This window comes from Rattus rattus, chromosome 3 (genome assembly GCF_011064425.1).
Source record: "Rattus rattus isolate New Zealand chromosome 3, Rrattus_CSIRO_v1, whole genome shotgun sequence".
In the NCBI taxonomy this organism is placed as follows: Eukaryota; Metazoa; Chordata; class Mammalia; order Rodentia; family Muridae; genus Rattus; species Rattus rattus.
Window position 1 is genome coordinate 17,186,844 of NC_046156.1, and position 22,636 is coordinate 17,209,479.

Sequence of the window (22,636 nt, forward strand, 5' to 3'; positions counted from 1 at the left end):
ATGGAGGAGGTGGTGGCCCAGGTCCCTGTCCTGTGGTGGGAGGTAAGTCAAAGTGATAAAAGAGGCTATGGTCCTATTTGGGCACAGTGAATAGAACTGTGTTGGTCAATGTTGTACATCATGAGAAAATGAAATTCGAATCAAGGATGATTGCTGGTTTGGGAACCTAAGTGAAGGAAGAGTGGATTTAGAATTCAATAATATAGGAAAAGAAGGCAGGAGGGGAGTGTTTAAGGTAGAATTAAACTGTCTGTGTGAAAGTGAGGTACTAATTACTCACATAACTGGGAAATGGATCCCGGGATGTAGGGACCTGGAGTGCAAGGGATGAGTTCAGCGGTATGAGTTCAGGGAGTAAGGAATGGGAGTGAGTGGTGAGGTTTTATTCCACTTGGAGGTTGGGAGTGTCACTGTGACTACAAATCAGTGGACAGCAGGTTTGTAGGAAAACCAACAGATAAGAAAACCCTGGAGGTGATTTTAGGAAACTGCTTCTGGAGGAGAAGGATTGAGAACCAGCTGAATGGCCACTGTCTTTCAGAAACCAAAAAAGGAAGAAAGGAGACATCGTAGACTTGGCATCCCAAGACTCAGTTACAGCAGCGTGACCGTGAGTCACGTCTCTCTGGGGTTCCTGGTCTGTCCCCAAGCAGCTCCTCTGTTTTGCTCTTAGGATGTCAACTTCTCACACATAATTACTTCCAAAGAGTAATACTAAGTAAGTATCTTAAGAGAAGACATGACTGGATGTGTTCACGTACATGAGACACTCTTCTTACACAATCAGCCTTATTATATACCCATTGCTGCTGTCTTCCTTACCAGATCTTTTCTGGTAGCATCTACAGGAGCCCCCGAACCAACATCTGTACATTCACACCGGTTCTCATTTTGGCAGCCACCCAAGAGCTACTTATTTCTCTTCTGTCTCCGCACAGGAGAAAACTGAGATGGGAGTGAAAAGCGCTCCCTGGCAAATGGCAGAGTGGGGACCCCAGGGTGCTTAAAGCCAGAGCCCATGATTTTAATCACCTCTCCACTTTTGATTTAGTAACTTTCTTGTGCCTGGTGCACTCTCGGTAAAACAAATTTTATTTTACTTAAAGCACCCCTCCCCAAGGACACGTATTAATATTCTAAGAAAAAATGTTGTAAATCTTCCACAAATCCTTATGCTATCTCTCAGAAAAATTTCTCATCTAATGCACCATTTTAAAACTCCTTTAGATATGAGTGTAATTGTGCACTTCCAACCCCATCCTTGATGCAAGAATTCTCTTATTGTTTCTTAAGGAATGGGGGGTGGGTTGGGTTTTGGTAGGCTATAATATAGATGTAATACTTATGGTTTTCATTATGATAAGGTATGCATTTCCTTACTGCTTATATCACTTCTCTGGTAAAGCTTTCATGACTTGTATCTATAAACTTAGTTAAAAGCCAAATTATATTTCTATATCTGGAAGGGAGCGATGTCTCTCTACCCATTACCTTTACTGCCTTAGAATCTCTAAAACTGTTAGGCTCTGCCATTTCTATCCCTGTTAAATCACGTTATTTATAAATTGTTGATATAACTTAAGTTCTATTTGTACGATATTGATCATTTTTTCTGCTATATAACATGCGTGGTACAAAGACTTTTAACCAGAGTGTTTAATATCATAGATTTTAGAACTGGTTGTCCAATTTTGATGGTAGAAAAATGGAAAAAAAAAGATTTGTACTTCTAGAAAAAAACAATGTAACTGGGCTCAACTCCATTTGCCTCTTTACGAGATATCCATTTCACTTTTCAGCTTAATGGAAACCAGAATAATATTTTAGTAGTCATGTAAATTGTACCTGACCATTATTTTTGGTTAATACATGTTTTTGTTCTAGTTGTATGGTTTCTATCCCGTCATAAAGCTTACATTTATATTCCAATGGTTTTTTTAGAGACTACCCCTCAAAAACATTCGGTAACATACTCATAACTTAATGGGCATTCAGACTCCACCAAGCCTCTCAGCATTCCCAGTGACTCAGCCGGTAGAATTCAGGTCTTCCCTCTTAGAATTGCCTTTGTAACACACTGAATCATTCTGGAAGTTAAGATAGCAGATTTCCACTCTAAGCATAATGCATTAAAACTGATGGACAAATATAAAATACAAACCCACAGCACCTCTATAAATGTATACAATGCAACTTATTATTAAAAGTAAGACTTCGGGTAGATTTAAGTGTTCATTGATCCATGAGTACAGTATAGAGTGTCATCTCTCATCCTCCCTTTTACCTCAGAAACTAATTTTAATTTTGTCCTCATCAAAACAACCAACTGTATCTCTAGTTGTAATCACCTCTTTGCGTTTTCTAGCTACTGATGGCGTCACCTTTCAGGCACCTACCAAAACACCCCCTCCATCTGCAAAGGCTACCATGGTGCCCAAGTTGGAGCAGTTTGGAGACTGGCGAGCATTTTACATCCCTGCTATCATAGTGGTGATTGCACTTGAGCATCCTGATTTGCTTGTCTCCCATCAGCATCCTATTTTGGGTAATGAGGACAGAGACTCATCTTACGCACTTCATAACTCTGTGCGAGAAATGGAATGTGTCACTACAACAGCTAGGTAAATAAAACATTTGTATGCAATCGATCTAATCTGGTTTAAGATTCAGGCTTTCCTGAACGGAAAGGCACTAGACTCAGATTCAGCCTGAGCTGTTAACTAGTTTAATTTACTGTCCCTAGTAAATTCCTTATTCTATCAGCTCCTCCACTGTGAAAAGGAGAGAGGAGATGAAAATAGACATTTATTCAAAAAATATAATGATCTTTATATTAACATATGTAGCACTATATTTGATATTTAAATGCCATCAGTATATTAGTATTAATAATTATAAATATAATAAAATATGCTCACAGATCAAGATGAGGATTACTTTTGTAATAGTGGTTATGTATTTCACTGGTAACTTCAAAAATAACCAATGGAAATGTTCATTGAGTAAAAAAGTAATAACATATAGAAATTTTAGCCATTAATTTGTTAATAAGCAAAAGTTAAGGTAAGGACTGGCATTGGCCAACCCCTGAACAAATACAGATAACCTTCATATACCTAAACTGAAAAGCTATTAATGACAGCCTTAAGACAAAATTACTTCCAAATAGAGGAGCTTACAAAAACACATCCTATCTAGGGAGACAAAGAAAGGAAACATCGAGGTAGACAAAATAAATAAATAAATAAATAAATAAATAAATAAATAAATAAATAAATAAATAAATAAATGAAAGAAAGAAATAAAAAAAAAGAAAAGAAAAGAAAAGAAAAAAAAACCCAAGAACTCAGAAAGTATAGAAAATACAAAGCCAAAGATACTCATCACAAAGCTGTGTGTGTGTGTTTGTGTATGTATGTGTGTGTGTGCATGTGTGTGTGTGTGTATGTGCATGTGTGTGTGTGTGTGTGTGCGTGTGTGTGTGATAGTGCTTATCAACATGGCCAGATGTAGAATCACCTACAAAACAAACCTCTGGGTGCACCTGTGAGAGCTAATGTGGACTCGATGAGGCTCTGGGGTAAACTGAGGTAAGAAGACCCATCATCTGACAAGCTGAACTCCTGGGCATGAGATAAAGGAGAAAATGGGACATTGGCATTCATCACCTTGATCCCTGATGGTGGATGCCATCTTACCAATGACCTCACGTTCCAGTCACTGTGATTTCCCTCCCATAATGGGCCATACCCTCGAACTGTGATTCAAGATAAACTCTTCCCCTCGGAATTGCTATTGTCAGGGATTTAATGCAACAAGTGATTAAGACAATATGTGAAGACTATGCAGCCTACTAAAATTACACCTCTGAGAATGGTAGTTTTAGAAGTTAATTCCATTTTATACGTAACAATATGAGTCTATACATATCAAAGTGGAAGTCATTAACAATCAAAAATCGTCTTTTAATTTTGAGTTTTTGACAATAGAAGCTATTACTTCTTTTATTAGACAGAAAGTTGATCGAGTTAATACATGTTCAACTCTCAGTACAGAAGCTGTCACAGAGTAAGTGCAAATTAAGGGCTGGTTTATAGTCCTGGTCATTGTGCTGGCTGTGCCAATATCTTCTGCGTGTGTGCTACATCAGAATCAAGACATTAGCAGTAGCTTCACAATGTGAAGTTCCCCAGGCTTTACTGCATGGCTGGTCCTATGTGGGCAGCTTCCAGGGTGAAGTCCCGGGCGGTGATGTCAGTTCCACATGGCATGGCTCCTTCATCATCATCATCCCCCTCATTTAGAGAGTAATGCATGGCATATAGTTAGATCCTTCCTTTCATTATTTTCACTAAAGAAGCCATAATGACATTTAAATTGCTCTGCAGTTTATAAAGTGGCTCCAGTTCTATATTCTGAGATAATAGATAAATTAGGCAAATTGTCATTTGCGTTTTCTCCCCTTCCCACTGTGCAAATTCAACCATAGCATTGATTTAATTCAGTCATTGACTTGTATGTCAGTCCCTTACCAGCTGCTGTGCACATGTATAAAGGTGAGTGAAAGTATGTGTGGGGTTCCTGACCTTTGAAAGCTTATTTTCTATAGAAGACAAGAACTAATGCATTATCCAAACTGAAGGCAGTAAGCTGGATTTGACTGAGCTCACGGTCTCAGAGGGTTAGATTTCATGAGCCAAAAGCAAAGGCTTGACATCAGGAATAACTAAGAGGTTACATCTTGACTCAAACCTTCAAGTTCAAAGCCTGACCCCAGAGACATACATTCTCCAGCATGGCCACACCTCTTGACCCTTCCAACCAATATCAAATGGAGACCAAGTATTAAAACCTATGAACCTCTGGGGGCGCTGTTCTCATTCAAGCCACCACCTTCTACTCCCCAGCCCAATAGGATCATGGTCATAGCATAATGCAGAACATATTAACTTGAACTTTAAATGTCCCCATAGTCTTTTACTGTTGAAACACCATTTTAAAGGAAAATCTTTTCTGAGATTTCAAGAAATCTCTTAATTAGAACTACTGCAAAATCAAAGTAATCTACTACTTCATCCATACAATGACACACAATTACCACGCCAAAAGGGAGGAGTGTGGGCAGGGTGAGGAAATAAATCCTGGACCAAAACAAGCCTGAACCCAGCAGGGTAAACTCCAAATCCTCTATCTTCATATCTGATGTAGAAGGGCTTCTAGCTAGATCTACCCTTCCAACTTCACTGCCTGCAAGATTCATCTCTCTGTGCTCAAACACCCACACTTGGATTTGACATTGAAGAAAAAGTCTCTTTTATATATACTATTATTTGTCTCTCTTATATATAGTATCACTATTTGAGTGTTCACATTAGAAATGGTACTTGCCCATGCTTCCAAAATAGATCAAAGGTTGTGTGTGTGTGTGTGTGTGTGTGTGTGTGTGTGTGTGCGTGTGCATGCATATGTGCATTCAACCACACTCACACACATGCACACAGATATGTTATGGGTGATACAAAAATGAACATAAATTAATATTTTTAAACAAAAATCATAACTCAAATGTCTTAATAACTCAAATGATAAGAAGTTAATTAAGCATATAAATTGAAGGAAAGATTTATTTTGGAGACTGAGATACACATAAATAAACTCATCTTTCTCAATAAATCTCAATTACTATATATATACATATATATATATGTATATATATATATATATTACTCTTAATAGTATATGCCCAACTTGACTAAGAGCTGCTCTCTTAAATTAATCAAGCCTAAGTTTAAATCTTCTCTAGAATTTTGTCTACATCTGATATTTGTGACAAGTCTGCCTGAAAGCTTCTTCGACTTTGCAAGGAAACATGGATTCTAAAGTGTCAGCTCTTAGAATAAGTCTTCTTTCACATATGCAGAAAACAAAATGATATTTTTCTGTAGTCTTCTGAACTTACAGATTTCTTTCTTTCTTCCTTTCTTCCTTTCTTCCTTCCTTTCTTTCTTCCTTCCTTTCTTCCTTCCTTCCTTTCTTCCTTTCTTTCTCTCTTTCTCTCACTCTTTCTTTGTCTCTTTCTTTCTCTGTCTCTCTCTCTGTCTCTCTGTCTCCCTCCCTCTTTCTTTCCATAGCATAGGATCAGAAAAGCAGTAAAAGAAACAAAACCAGCCCATCCCTGCTTAGGTTTCAGAAACTCTTTGTGATTGCTTCTAAAGTGCTCAAGAAGTACTTGCCTGTTGGTTGCTGAAGAGAGAGCAGACAACAGAATGCTGTAGTCAGTAAAGCACATTCTGATTCCCTAAAAGGAAGCTCTTAGCATGTATAACAACACACCACAGAACACTGTTTCCTTAAGCAAAACACTAACAACCCTGCTTAACCTGACACATGGTTGCTCTCTTGCCAAATTCTTTCACGCTATTACAAAATTCTTAAACGAATGCAGCAAGGACTTTCCAAGCACAGTAAAATCTGGTGGTAACCATGACCAAGTGGCTTGCCCAGACTCCTTTTCCAAATGGCCAGAAATTTGATTGTTTTGCATCTTCTTTATTCAAAAGCAAGTCTGAACCATCTTTCATTCAAATTACTCACAAGAGGGGATCTTGGGAGGCAATTTTCAACCCTGTGATTTTAGAATCTATTAAACCTCTTGTTCTTATAATTATCTTCACATTTTCTCCATTACTTAATATAGATGGCAGAATAAAGAAGCTGCAATTTTGATTACAAGATTGTTTTAATCTCGTTACTTCTTCATAGCCACATTTTCTCTTTAATTTCTAATTTGAAACATATTAAAATAATAAAAAAATTTTCAATGATTTTAATATTAATTATTTGACAGGTCTAAGATCCCAATCTTTCAAACATCTTAGTTATGTCAATGAAGCACCTACAATTTTAAGCACTGTGAAAAAATAATTTTAATTTATCAAATAAATGAAGAACATTATATTTAATTTGATATCTCGTCAGTTATCAAACTGAGTTTGAAGAGGAGAAATAGCATACTATCGGAATCCTAAAGTAAAGCTTCGAGTTCTTTGCTATAGAGATTAGCCTGGCATCTTTCATTTTATAGTCTTGGTACACAGTGTGAGACAGGTGTGTGCCTTTGTCAGACATGACACTGATCCTGGAACTGTCCCACAGTCTTAGACATAAAGGCTAACAATATGCTGGCCTCAAGGAGATCACACATCATAAACTGTAGTATGGCTAACATAGTGAGGCAAAGAAAGGTGTGTGTGTGTGTGTGTGTGTGTGTGTGTGTGTGTGTGTGTGTGAGAGAGAGAGAGAGAGAGAGGAGAGAGAGAGAGAGAGAGAGAGAGAGAGAGAGAGAGGAGCCATTCTAAAAACCAATGGCCCTTCCTGGTTTTGTTAGAGTTGAATGGGATTTCAAAGAAGTTATAGGTGTACATTTTGATGACTGCAGTATGTAGTTATTTATGAAATCTTTGCAGATTATTTCCTTTGCACACATATCTGCACAAGTTCTCTTCTTTGACTGTTTACAAGACATTTGTGAAGTGCTAGCACAAGGGGAAAGGTGTAGGCCAAAGAAGGTTCTATTTTCTTCTTCCAGCTTCTGTGAAATACCTTCTTCCACTTCCACAGCATAAGATCTGTAGCTGTATTTTATACATATAACTTGTGCTACAAAATGAAGTCAGTGTATGCAGTGTCTGTATGTATGTGCATATACATGTATACATCTGTATCATAATGTAGATACAGTGTATGTTTTTAAATACACACATATAATTTTAAGTACATCTGTATCTAGTAATTGTCGTAGAGAAATATATACAAGTAGAAGATTCAAATCTTGAAGAAAAAGAACAAAAGGATCTCTAAGCTATCCTTCTGTCCACCTTGCATCAGCGACTTCGCACTCAGCAGAAAGCCCGAGGTCAAGTTTAAGTAGAGTATATACTATTTTCTTTACCTATAGGAAGGGAACTTGCTAGAGCTGTGGCATTTCACAGCTGGAACTTCTCCGTGAAGTTACGGGTCTTGATTTTTCTGTTCTTTTCCCCATAAATTCTGTATCATAATACAATATCGTTAAAGCTAATCTAGGGATCCACACTAGCCTTGATCTTACTCTCAGACCTTGAAATCTTATTTAAACAATTTCATTTACCATGAGAACTCCATTTCTGTTTTCAAGGAAGACTAGTGTAAGAATTCCTCAGAGTCACCTCATAGAAACCCTCTTCGGAACCATAGAACAGTGGGAAGAGAGTGACAGCAGTTTCCTCTCCAAGTTGTCTGTGAGAGTCCCATATTAAAAAGCAGATATGATTAATGAATGGAACACCATAGTATCTGGCTATTCAGGTTACATACACTTTTTTTCTAGGATTTCCTTTCCACTGAACCACTCAAAGACAGACATGACTCTGTAGGTAGACACATTCTTATTCACACACAGGCTTTTCTCCTTGGATCGTGATGTGTCTGAGAAAGATTATATCTATATCTATATCTATGTCTATATCTATATCTATATCTATATCTATATCTATATCTATATCTATATCTATATCTATATCTAATCTATATCTATATCTATGTCTACGTCTACGTCTATCACTCTCTATCATCTATCTATCATCTATCTATGTCTATATCTATCTATCTCTAGATAGATGTAGAGATAGATAAATGGAGAGAGAAAGAGAGAGAGAGAGAGAGAGAGAGAGAGAGAGAGAGAGAGAGAGAGAGAGAGAGTTAGTTTAGAGGTGGTCACTAATAAGGAACTTACTGTCACCAAGGTACAGCCACTGGCCAGCTATGGTGCACCCAGAAGAAAGTTTGTTTTAATTTAGTCCCAATTTATGGTGTGTTGGTCTTCTTCCTGATAGGGGTGAATTTAACACTGGCATTTATAAAAAAAACTCTCTATTGGATTTGCTGTGAAGAAAGGAAATAGAGAAACAATCCTGCCCATGAAATTAAGAAAAAAAGAAGACTGGAGACAGGTGTAAAAGCAGGAGAGAAGAATATTTTCACCAGCTCTATGGATGAAATTAGACGGAAAGGGAAAGACACTTTCTAGCATTGCTAAACACTAAAGCATTTGAAAACAGAGACTAACAGTTCTTTTTGAAGTGGACCACAGCACACTGTGACCTACCCACATTCATCGATGATTCAGCTACCTTCATAAATCTCTTATTCATACATAACCATCAGTATGTGATATTTTAAGAGGTCATACCAATATTCAGTAGTGTGATATGATATGAGAAACAAACAGCTGTCCCAGTAATTAGATGGAGAGTACTGAGTGACAATGTGACAGAAGCAGTGACTTGTGGGAAAGAAGTGTAAAGAAAGATGCTGAGAATCCCATTTCTAGTAAAACAGAGACAAGTGGCACTGGGGAAACTAGACCCTTAGATTGGACAATTTGACCCAGATATACTTTTCCTCATGATCCCAATATTTAATTATAACCTGTACTTAGACTTCAGTAGAAAAATAATGAAGAGAAAGAGGAGTCATCAGGAGAGAAAAGAGGGAGGCAAAAGAGCTATATTCCTATTCCCAATATCGATTTAATCTCTGAGATTTGGGGATATTACTTAAAATCAAATCCTTAATGCATTATCCAACATTGCTTTCAAGCATGCCCTGTGAGAATGGTTTCATATGACTCCAAAATGTCTCTTGAACTTTGTCTCCCACTAAGTCCATGTGCTGTAATCTCATGGTTGACCAATATCCTCATTTGCTTTATATTGCTATGATAAGACATTCTGATCAAAAGCTGCTTGAGAAGGGAAGGGCTTATTTCATCTTCAGCCTATAACTAATCATGAAAGAAGGCCAAGGCAGGAAGTCAAGGTAGGAACCGGGGGCTAAAAACTGAAGCAAAGACCATGGAGGAAGGTTGCTTACTCAGCTTGCTTTCTTACACTGCCCAGGGTCACTTTCAGAAAGTGATACTTTCTCCATTGGGATGGGCCCTTGCACATCAATGGTTAATCAAGAAAATGCCCTATAGACTTGCCTACAGATGAGTCCGAAGGGGGAGTTTTCATAGTTGATGTTTCTTCTAATACAGCACTGGCTTGGATCACGTTGACAAAACAAAACAAAACAAAACAAACAAGAGCAACAACAGAAACCAAACAGGAACATCTGTGATCCCACATTGTGTTGCTATTTCTCCCAAAGTGGAATATTTCCTTCATGAAGAAGAGAAAACAAAAGAAAAGAAGAGGAGAGTAGAGAAGAGAAAAGGAAAGAAGAGGAAAGAAAAGAAAAGGAAAGAAAAGAGGAAATTTCAAGAAGCCAATGAAGCCAGTACAAGGTGTAAGGCTAAGGAAGCTCTCAAAACTTACAAAGATTCACAAATCTCTTCCTCCAAGTTACAAAATAGTATAATAATAATAATAATAATAATAATAATAATAACAACAACAACAACAACAACAACAACAACAGTGGAGAGAAGTCTATCAGGTGAACATGACTGAATGATGTACAAGGAGTTCCAAGAATCCAAGGATCCATAATTTGCTTTGGTGCTACTTTGGGGTCATCCATATGCCTATAAGTAATATCTTACCTGTACGCCTGTAAATAACCCCAGTAAATTCATTGGTTCAGCCAACTACACTTAAGATTGTTTCTATGGTCTTTCTTTGATAGTCTATCTGAGGTGCCTAGTTGTTTGTTTCCATTCTCTTAGGAAAAGTCACTCAGTGTACCAGAAAGAGCTAATATGGGGCAGACTTGAACTGGGCAGACTCTACCTCCTAAGGAAGCAGTAAGGAAAAAAAAGTGCCAAGTGACCACAGTACCAAAGACAACAGTGGTCATCTCAGCATCCCTTGCCCATTTCTTGATAAGTAGGTGCAAATATTCTATTTACCCATCTCAGAGGATTGCATTACCTCTCAGGTAACACACAAGTAAATCAAAGAGTGGGTTTTCTCTGCATTAATTTAGTTATTCTTTGCTGTTTACTGAATCGAATAACCGAGAACATGACTTCTTTAGTGTCTTAGCACTGTCTTCATTAGTATCCTGGAGACTTATGCTTACGACCTGAATAAGAGGATTGGGGTCAGAACCAAATTAATACAAAGAAGAGATACATTGGTCAGAATTTCACAAACTAATGCTGGTCTTATTTGTCACTGAGAATTGTCACTAATTCAGCTACTAGAATGTAAATCTCATGTTATTGGCTCTAAAGACAGACAAAGCAAAGGCACAAACTAGTTCCTTCTCCCTGGCTGCATTGTCTTTTCTGTCACATGTTTACCAGCTAGACTAGGTGCACACAGAATCTCAGCCCAGAGAGCTTGGTCTCAGAGCTCTTGCACCTCATTTATCCAACTTCTTGGAAACTTCAAACATCAGTTTGATCTTCTCTAAAGGGTTTTCCTGTCTTTCTATCTAAAGCAACCCCCTAAATACTTCAAGGTACACAGTTACTTTCTATCTAGCGTGTATCATAATTAAAAATTCATTTAATCTCCTTATCACCAATTTATATATCATGTCCCTCATCTATCTATCTATCTATCTATCTATCTATCTATCTATCTATCTATCTATCTATCTATCTATCTATCCATCCATCCATACATCCTATATTAATCTACCACCTACCTAGATTTTATTGATCTAGTTATTTATCTAACTTAACAATTGCTCTTCTCTAGCTAGATAAAACATTCCCACTAGAGCGTCTTTTCTGTCAGTTCTCCACAGCATGCACAACAATGTGTCTACCATACAGTTACTGGTCATGCATGAATACATACATTTAAAGATATTTGAGGAGGGGCAGGTTCAAGTTATCACTGTTTCTGATTTCTTTGCAGTAGCAAAGAATTTCTATCCAATCCTCAAAACTGAAGAGCGACACCTTCAATTAGATAATTTTGTTCATTGTTTAGTGACATTCTTCTGGGAATGTAGAAAGATTATGCATAATTTTTAAACATTGTAAACTACCTGAGGGCTAAATTAAGTTAGCCCTTCCACAAATTAATATGTTTTTTAGGAACGTAATGATGTATGATTCACCAAATATCTCAGACCCTTTTTCTTTGTTAAATAAAATCTAAAGGAAATGGCTAATTAGTCAATTTGAATGATTTCCAAATAACATCAGCAGTCTGTGTTTGTCTACACTATCAAGGTGAATAATTCATTAGCATTTATGAGAAGTGCCTGAAGAACAGTAGCCGTGGGAGTAAAACAACCTGGAATGGTTTTTAAATGACCTTCCGAGCAGCTTAGATTAGCACGGGCATTATTCTCCCTGTACAAATCAAGTTAAAATTTTCCATGTGTCAGGTCTCAGAAGAAGGCTATGAAGAAGGGCTGCCGCACAGTGGAAGTGACCTTCTGCAGTGCTAGCAATTAGATCCTGCTTTCTTACTGTGTGTCTTACTCTCTCTCTCTCTCTCTTCTCTCTCTCTCTCTCTCTCTCTCTCTCTGTGTGTGTGTGTGTGTGTGTGTACACATGCGTGTGCCTGCCTGTCTATGTCTAAGGAAACAGTGACAGAAAGCAGAAGGCAAGGTGACAAGAGAGTAAAAGTAACATGAAATGGGGGACAGGAAAGAAATAAAACAGCAGTGAGAGAGAAAGATAAAAAAGAAAAGAAGACAAGGATACATTATGGGAAAGGGGGGAATGGGGAGAGGAAACAGAAAACAGATGTCAGAAGGCAAAAGGAAGAAAGGACAGAGAGAGAGATGAGAGAGGGAGGGTGGGAGGGAGGGAGAGAGGGAGGGAGGGAGGGGAACACTGGTGACAGAAGTGGCAGACTCCAAGGCAGCTTTCCCTTGAGTTGGCACACCGAGTTGCCAGGCACCCAGGAGTTCTCCCAGATGTGCAGGGTCACCTGATTTATAACTGATTAAAAGTGTAAATTGCAGCACAAAAAGGTAAAAGAAAGTAATTGTCACTTTGCTTCTCTCCCGTGAGGTCACACTCCGGCTGGAGCCGAGCCTGCTGGTAGGCACACCCCTCTTGTTTAATAAAATTGTATTAACTTTATCCCTGCCCTTGATTTGCGGCTTTCTCACGTTGTGAGGAATAAATAATAAATGATTGTAAAGTACTCGTACATATGAAATGCCACATAAATGCTCAATACTCATCAGCCCAGTCCAGGAAGCCAGGGGGGTTGAATAGAAATCATGGCACACGACCCTTCTTGTTTATGTGGCTAAAATCATCCTGCGTGCTCTGTCTCCTTCCAGTCCTGCAGCAGATTTAATTTTCCCTCATTGAGGAACCCACTTCTCTGCAAACTAAACAACCTTCCTTCCCCCTTTCCATTGGCACTGTGGCTATGATGGCGGAACTTCTGCAAAGATGTTCATCCTCTCATCTTCATCCCCTCACCTCAGCTACTTTCCTGAAGTCCTCCACTGGAGAAATATCTACCATCTAGTCTGGGGTTTCATTCAGTTTATGTTCAGGTGGAAGGCCCGATGGCTGAGTGGGCCTTTCCTCTATGGTCTGCGTTTCTGGAACCATCCATGCAGCAGTTGTGATTGAAGAGTTGTGCTGAATTCAGTCGTACAATCGAACTCAAGACCCTATGCATTGGTATGTCCCCAAGTCAAGCAGATTATTCCTGCTCACTGCATAAAATCTCACAACCATGGGGATCTCTACAAAGGTACAGAAAGTAAGAGGGAGGAAGTCGGATGTTCCTTCACGGTCTGATCCACTTTGCTTTCTTTTCCCTTAAAAGTCTGTGTACGTTCAATTTAATTTAGTTCGAACTCTCCAGACTTGTTCTGTGAGATAGGTAAGAAAAGGATTAGTCCAAGAAAAATAGCTCACCAAAGCCTCTGCTTGCTCTGCAATGCCAACTCGGTCTACCAGAGTCTGCGCTTGGAGAGGGCGGGCTGGCAAGTATCAAGCCCGTGCTGCTGTAACTGCTCACGTGAACTTGGAAAGTGTAATCTCAAAAGATATTGTTAGATGTTTCATTCGTATATTTACTGGCATCTGCTTTTATAGGAAAATAGTTAAAAAGGAATAAGCCAAACAAATGATAAATCTGCTATTTTATCAGTTGCGGCGGCCGTGTGTATCAGAAAGTGGATCATTTCAGATTATTGCTCAGTGTTTATATCATGTGCATGTGACCCCTAAGCCACCAGTGCTACATTCCTTATGAATGTGGGGTTATTTCACTTTCTGTACTCATATCTATTGGTTTCCAAGTTTTCATTTGTTAAGAACATACCAAATATATAATTTCTCACAACATGGTTTTATCATATTTTAACAATGACTCCGTATTTATAGTACATATTAATTACTTCAAATATTGCCATATACATTATTTGCCAGTGTCAGTGTCCTCAAGGTGGAGTTACTTTACCTAAGGCATTTGTTGCACTGCCAAATGGGGCTGCACGGGGTTTGGACTGGTTTACATTCTGATCTCTGTGTGCAAGACCTACTCTTCTTATGCCCCACACACCTCTTAGTCAAATGAATTCTCTCAAGAACAATGCACTGGGGTCGCACTGGTTTAGCACTTTCTTCTCCTTTCCCATCCCTTCCCTCATGGCGCAAGAATTAGTGAGCCTTGGGTTTCCCAACAGGTGGAGAAGGCTGAAGGGTGGATAATTACTTTTGGTGCAACCATCAACAACCACGTAGCCTTCTTCCTGCTCCACTTCCTCTAACTCAATTAGCCTGTTCTTACCAGGGGGGAGCTTTCAAAGCATCAGATGAGGTGCTACCTCATGATTAATAATTCATGACAAGAAATGAGGATTGGGAAAGGTAATAATGTTCTCCAAGCTGTTTTCCCCTACCACTCTGCCGTTCTTGTTTGCATAAAATGCTCTGTTTCAATCGATAAAGTAAGCCTGCACAGTTACTCTGCCCCATAAACCAAAAGCAGGGATTTGCAAGCGTTTGGAAGTCCTGAGTTCCTTGAAGGATCTTGCAGAAGGCCACAGTCTCTCTCTTAAGTGGAAGACCTGAGCTAGCAGTGGAGCGCACCAACCAAAGCACAAAGTAGGACAGAAAAGCTGGTGACTGTGTGTGCACTCAGTATTCTGTACCCAAGTTTCCAGTGAAGTAAAGAAATCTCTCCCGTGGCAGTTTAATTACTTAGGCCTTTTGTGAGGGGATATGTGAAGAGGGCTAACATAAGAACAGTGTGATTTGGAAAATCACATATTTCATAATAACATAAATTATAGGACAAATCAATTACAGGTGTTGAGGCACAGTTGATGGTGGAGTCTATTTTGCAAGGCTGCCATCACGGATGCATATATTTTTTTTTCCCTGCCAAATACTATCAGCCATGAAATGTCTCAGACACCGGTCACACCCACTGCTGCATGCTCTGCTGCTCCACATTCTTTTAAGTTCTTCCTCGATTGTCATGTCTCCACAGGCCATAACAAGGGACAACAGTCAGCAGCAATTCAATTTCAGCCTCCATCTGCTGGCAATAAGAACATAAGGGGGAAATTAATGTGCACTCACACACTTGTCATTATACTTCCCAAATTTGTTTTTATAGTAGGGCTTTCCTCCAAGGAAATTTTATACATATATACATATATATACATATACATATATATATACATATATATGATATTCATACCTTCTCACATTTCTGATGAATAGCTCACCTGTTATATGATTAAAACCATCTTTGTTTTTGAAGATGTGGAGATACCAAAACAATACCCAGTCAAGGCTACCAAGCATTTTCCTGGTGCACTGGTGCAATGTTACTATCAGGAATCCTGTCTAGGAGCCATGGTGGTATTTTTTTAAAAGGTTGATAGCGAATATCCAAGCCGGAAAGCAAGCTGTATTAACAGATCACTACTTTACATGAATACACAATGAAATGTTTGCTTTTTTACCCAGAACAGCCTCTTTTCATGTTTTTCCGTGCAGTTAATTCTCTTCTCCTAAGCACAAGACCAGCCCCCTGACCAGCCTTACGGTCTTGAGAAAGCTGGCTACTCTTCTGCACTTCTTCCTCTGTGAAATGGAAGGAATGATAGATGGTAAGTCACGGGTTTGCTGTGAGAATTAAGCAAAGAGTTCTTGGAAGGTTCCATCACATACAGAGGGGTCATAGAATCTAGATTCCTTAGCTGTCATAGGGGTTTACTAAGTGTTATCAAAATGAGATTAGTATCTCCATTACTTAAGGTAGATTCACTTTAGAAACAAAGTTCTAGATTCACTCTTTTCCCCCCCTTTCTTTCTGTGTGTGTGGGGGTGGGGTGGGGGGGGAAGTTGTACATTTATAGGTGTGCCGTAGGCATGAGTGGAGACCAGAGGTGAGCAAACTTCCTTAGGTCCTTTCCTCATATATCATTCCCTTATTTTTTGAGACAGTCTCTCAATAGCCCGGAAGTCACTGACAATAGTACACTGACTAGGAAGCAAACTCCTGAGATCTGCCAGTCTCCTGTTCTCCAGCTTTCTGGTTGCATGAGTATGTCATTGTGCCCAGTCCTGGCAATCAAGCTTAGGTCCCCATGCTTACACTTTCCATACTGAGTTTTCTCTCCATCTCTGTTTATGTTTTTGGAATAATCATTTTACCCCAGTGAGTAAGGGCTAAGGAATCATTAACTCACCAGTGATGGCAACGAGGCTTATTTACCCAGGGTCTATTGAGCTTTTCTGTCAGCAGGTTTACTATTCTGTCCCCTAATCCTTCAAGGAAACTCAAGTCAGGCACCTTTTCTTAACTCTCCTCCATAAAACCAGTGTTTGAAACTGGAAACTAGAAATCTGTCCGTCTATTATTTTCTGTCCATTCTCTAATCAATGCTCTTTCTATAAAGAGATATTAGATTTAAGGTTGACTTTGATTCGCAGAAACAGGATACTTACTTAGGCTTGAAGTAATTATACAAAGAAGCACATATCTTCATGTGCACACAGTGATAACAACAGTTTATTTCTGATGGCTTGCATTGTGATCTCTGGAGAAGATTTAATGACAGATTTCTGACGAGCAGTTCCATAAAAAGCAATTATGAGCCAATTATCCATAGGACAATTTTGAAAAGCCTACTTGTGTTCCTTCCTAATCAAAATGCAGAGAACTTTTCTGATGAGTAGAAATGTGTATATTATGCAGTTCAAATAATGTGTATATAGCATGCTGTCCTATCAAAGGGACACGCTGCATCAAGTACCACAGGTTGATCTTTGCTCTCTTACTCGGGCTGATGGCCGTGATGCCAGGTGATTTAAAAGAGAAGTTCGGAAAGATCTGTTTTCAGTACAACAATGTACCTTGGTGTCAATGGGTATAATGACATGCACAGACAGCAGAGTCACAAGAGCACCTGAAGAGTGTCACAGGATGCTTACAAATGAAGCCCAATTTGGAAAAGTCCAGATCCTCCATTAGTCTCTTATTTAACAAGTGTATGTAAAAACGTCTTTATTCCAAGAAGCTAAGGTTGCTACAGAGAAAGAAATTATATTTTTGTAATCATTCAACTCCCATACTTGCTGTGAATTCAGAACTTTGCTGGGAATCAGAGTGTATAAAAACTAAATAACAACCAAGAGTATGAAACTGAAATTGTCCACATAGACTGCTAGCTTGAAGCATACAGAAGCTATATACATTCAACCAACCAGGATGGCTTCCGGCTTTTTGAAGAAGAGAGTTCAGTATGAATGGCAGAAAGAAAGGTTAGAAACTAATCAGGGGCAAACACCCAGAGCACTGACAACACAGGAAATGGAGGCAAGAGATTGCTTGAGTTCACTACTTTAGGATAGCCTGGGCTACACTGTGATATTCCCATATCAGGAAAAAAGTAGACTCTCTTAAGATAATAATTAGCTTTCTAATGGGAAGGAAGCTCACATACTAAATGAATATAATTTAGGAGAGTTGACGAGCTAAAGTATTTACAAAGCAGAGGAGAGTAAGGTTTAAGGAAATACAAAGGATATTGTTAAATATCTTAAGGAATAATAAGTACTAATAATGAGACTTTCCTCTGCACATGAACTAGGGAGAGGAAGAACACAGCAGAGTGGATAGGGAGAGCCACTTCCCCAAAGGCACCCACAGGGACAAAACAGAGGCTGTCAGCATTCTGATCTCACTTTTGCATCCACCCCCAACTTACAAGTATAGTCAAGGACACTGATGCTATCTCCAGGTTTGAGAAGGCATAAAAGGCCAACATCCTCGGAGCCGCTGCCAGCTCAGCTTACAGCTCTACTTTCAAAAGGGAACTTTAAGGAAGGAAAATGGGCACAGAGAGACTGGGCTTCCAGCAAGCTGGATTCCATCCTCAAATTTGTCTTTCTGATTTCTACTCTGCCTTGTGAAGGCCAAACATCTGAGAATTACCGTGTTTATTTCCTTCATTAATTTAGAATGCAGATTGTCTCCATGGCTCCGATGTTTGAAAGTTTCAATTTGTATTCCTTATAAATCATATAAGCTTTAAATATACACCAGCAATTACAGTTATTATCAGAATTTATTATCAAGAAGGGTGATCAGCCCTGAAGTATTATTTTGTCATCTCAGTCACTACTGAAAGTAAAATTGGACAGAAATTTCCCCAGTTGGAACTTCTTAGGAAGATGTTCTATTGAGATGGACTGGGAAAAATAGAACCTTTATTTACATTTACTTAGCAGCACATTTGTTTTAAGTTTCTATTTTCAAATGTTTTATGACATATTTCAAATATCTATACTACAAGGATTGAACATATTTACAAATTAAATAAATATTCAATTTATTGGAAGGCAGGATTGGTGAAATAAGGGTTGCCAAAACTCTATCTTTTCCTAAAATTAACAAGAACACTGCTAAACAGTAGTCAAAACGATCCTTTCAGATGCTCTGGAAATCAACCAAATGCTTGCACCATCCATGCGAGTTTATTTAAGGAATTTGGTTGACTGTCAGTGGTGTCACTCAGCTTTGTGACATTTAGGCTGGCTCTAATCCTGCTCCATCCTTCCCACTGCTAGAGTAGCACTGGACACCAAGACGTTTCTAACAGGTTAAGTATACAACACGGTGGTGTAGACTGTGCTGGGAAGTACATCTTTCCCCCAAACCCTGTTCCTGTGGAACTATTATCAGGTCTGCCTTGGAGTCACTTGGAAAGATTCCATCCTCAGGACCCTTATGTGACCACTTAGACCTCAATGGGAAGAGAGTTGTATGTTTGAATATCAGAGTACTCCACCCCAGAAAAGAATAAAAGGAAATCGATAAACATCTTACCTCTCTGAGGTATCCAGGTCACTTGGAATAATCACAATCCCCGGAAATTAAAAAGAAAATAAAAATACTACGTTCTCCATAGGTGAGTTTGTACAGTTCTTACATGTGCTGGGAAGCCCAGGAAGTCTCCTGAGTCTCCTGAGTGGGCAAAGCTGTGCAAATGCCAAAGCAGGGTAGGGGTGGGGCATCTTGAGCCCTATTTATTCCTCCATTATGTCTATCCTTATCCAAGTCAGGTCAGACCTGAGATTCTGTGGAAGCAAGGAGCCACGATTAACATCAGTTGTAAGCTAATGAAAATGGTAATTTTTCACAAGTATTCAAAGATAATTCAATGAGGGAAAAATCTTGTCAAGAAATTGTACTGGGACAGCTGGATACTTTCATAGGGGGAAAAAAACCCTCCAAATTTCTAATCTTATACCAAATTTCCAAATCAAATCAAAATGAGTTGTTACCTAAAATGAAACATTTGAACTTTAAACTCCTTAGAAGAAAGCAGACTGAGCCTTTAGTGTCTTTGAACCAGGTGATGCTATTAAACAAGTCGCTGAAAGTGAATATGTAAAAGATAAATTGGACTCCATCAAAGTGTTCTAAAATTACTTTGTTTCTATAAAGCATATGAACAGTATAGTGCAGGGACAGCCCACAGCGTGTCGGGGAGTGTTGAAGGAACTGCTGTGGTAAGAATGTGTATCTGGGTTACACAGTTCGCCCTTGCAATTTAATAATCAGGTGAAAATGACCACGATTCAAAAATTCTTTAGCTTTAGGGACTTCGTAGAAATGTCTTTAAAGAAGATACACAAATGACCACAGAGCACATAAATATTCTCATCCTGAGTTTTTAAAGAAAATACAAATTAAAAGCAAAAGAAGAGATTCTTTCTTACACACTGAGTGGCAGAATTTATAGTTAAGAAAAGTATTGAAAAAAAACATGGACAATGGAACTCTCGTACATTGCTGGTGAGGATGTAAAACAGGGAACCATTCTTTAGAGTTTAGCAAAGCTTCAAAAGTTAAACACAGAGCTTATATATGGCCCCACCTCTCCATCCCAAGCTATGTAATAAGTGACATGAAAACATGTATCCAAATCATACAGCTTTTATTGATATAGTTCCCATCAGCAAAAAACTCACATACAAAACAATCAAAAGTCCCAACAGCAACAACAAGAACCAGATCAATCCACAGGCTCATTTATGAGCTAAAAAAGAGAACTTAAACTATGGTACAGCTGTAGAAGGGAGTACTACTGAGCAATGAAAAAGGGATTAAGTATGGATTCACAGACAACACAGATGTACTTTGAAGACATTGTACCAAATGGCAGAAGCCTGTCACAGAAAAGCATAGCCTGCTATTTCTTCTTCATAAAATATTCGAGAGAGGTGACCCCATATAACCAAGAACCAGTTAGAGATCTCCAGAAACTAGATCAATGATTGCTAACCGACAGAGCTGTCTTTGCGGCTGACAAAAATATAATGTTGGTAATTATCACAGAAAACCTAATATAGAGTTGATGGCCATACTGAGTCATACCCTCTTAAAGAGCAAACTTTACGATCTGTAATTACATCTCAATAAAAATCATAGAAAGTTATTGAAGTTTGCTGCATCATATATATTAGAATGTAAGATAAAAATAACCAGAAATGGGTTAGGGGTCCTGAGAGGAAAATTAGTTCTGTCAGGCTGGCAGTCCAAAATACATCAACTTTAATGTTAGTTAAAAGCAAAAACAAAACAAAAAGGCAACTACAAAAGAAGTTGGCAATAGTAGACAGAGTTTTGAAGAATACAAGGTAAAAAGAAAAGAGACAAACATAAGAGTAAATGAACCAAAGTGTTCACAGAATTTCAGTAAACAATAAACTTGGCAATGTGACATCCACAGGTTCAATTTCAAATTGCGTAAATCTTAGCCTGAGAACATATTGAAGCTGAAATTGATAAACAATACTTGGTCATGAAGAGGTGGGTAGAGCTCAGGGAGTCTGTGAATCTGAGCTGCTGGGGAGAGAAGGGAGAGAGGAGGGAGTAGCGTGACAGAAGGGAACTCCATCTACCGTAAACTCAGTTCAGATACTGACCAATGCTGAGGTGATAGACCTGAGACAGATCAGAAGGGCACAGATGGGACTAAACATGAAACTAACAACAACAGCAACAAAACCTTAACTGCCATTTGGATCTGAACAGGAAACAGTACTACAGAAACATGGCTGATGGCTCACCACTCTAATCCTAGCACTCTGCAGCCAAGAGGATATGACATCTTCACACTCACAGGGAGTTTGAAACCAGCCTGGGCTAAAAGACCCTGTCAAACAAACAACAACGAAATCAGTATTCTGCTGGCCTAAGCAATAATTTCAAAAGATCTATTTGAACATTTACTGAAGCCTCAGAATAAACAGTGGGGACTGGAACAGAACAGATTTCAAAGACATAATAACAAGTTTTGCAAAATGGGTAAAAGAAATAAAGTTGAAGATGTAAAAACCTCTAAGATCAGCAAAGAGAAAGAAATGAAGAGACGGGGGCTTCGGCAGACAGAAGTGCATAGAAGCAAAGGAAAAGAAGTATGTGGAAGTGACCAAAAACAATTCAATATTGCTTGGAAATGATAAGAAAAGTCATTTTCTTATGAGAAGCCAGGGACCAGAAAATAGTGACCAAGTATGATAAGGGTGTTAAAAGAAAAAAAAAATCAAACAGAAACCATGTCAACCAACTATTTTGTAACCAAGCGTTAGTAAAACTACAGTCTTGGGTGAAAAGTATACAAGAAAGTCAGTAACCAGCAGACTTAAAGGAAAAGAATTGTGAAGGAAGCTCAGAGGCTGAGAAGAAATGCAGGTGGCTGAAAAGTCCATCTTCCAAAAAGGGAAGTGCACTGAATGCTGGAAATGTGTGTTAAAGATAAGCAACTCTTGTTTTCCCTCTGAACGCCTGCAAAATCCTTGAGACGACTCAAAGCACAATCATAGCAATGTCTCTGTGGTTTCGGTTGTATATAGAAGCAAAGCAGGGAGATCAAGATGGGGCCAGAAAGGAGTGTGTGCACATACACAGACACACAGACACATAGACACACGCACACATGCACACACATGCACATACAGGCACACACACATACATACACACACACACACACACACACCTTGTCAGACACATGCATATAACACACTCACTCATATACACACACAGACACATACACACTCACACACTCTCTCTCTCTCTCTCACACACACACACACACGCACGCACACGCACACACACTCACACACACAGATGCTCACACACACAAAGTATAAATACCTTAGCACTGCAAGCTGTGTGAATTCCATGTG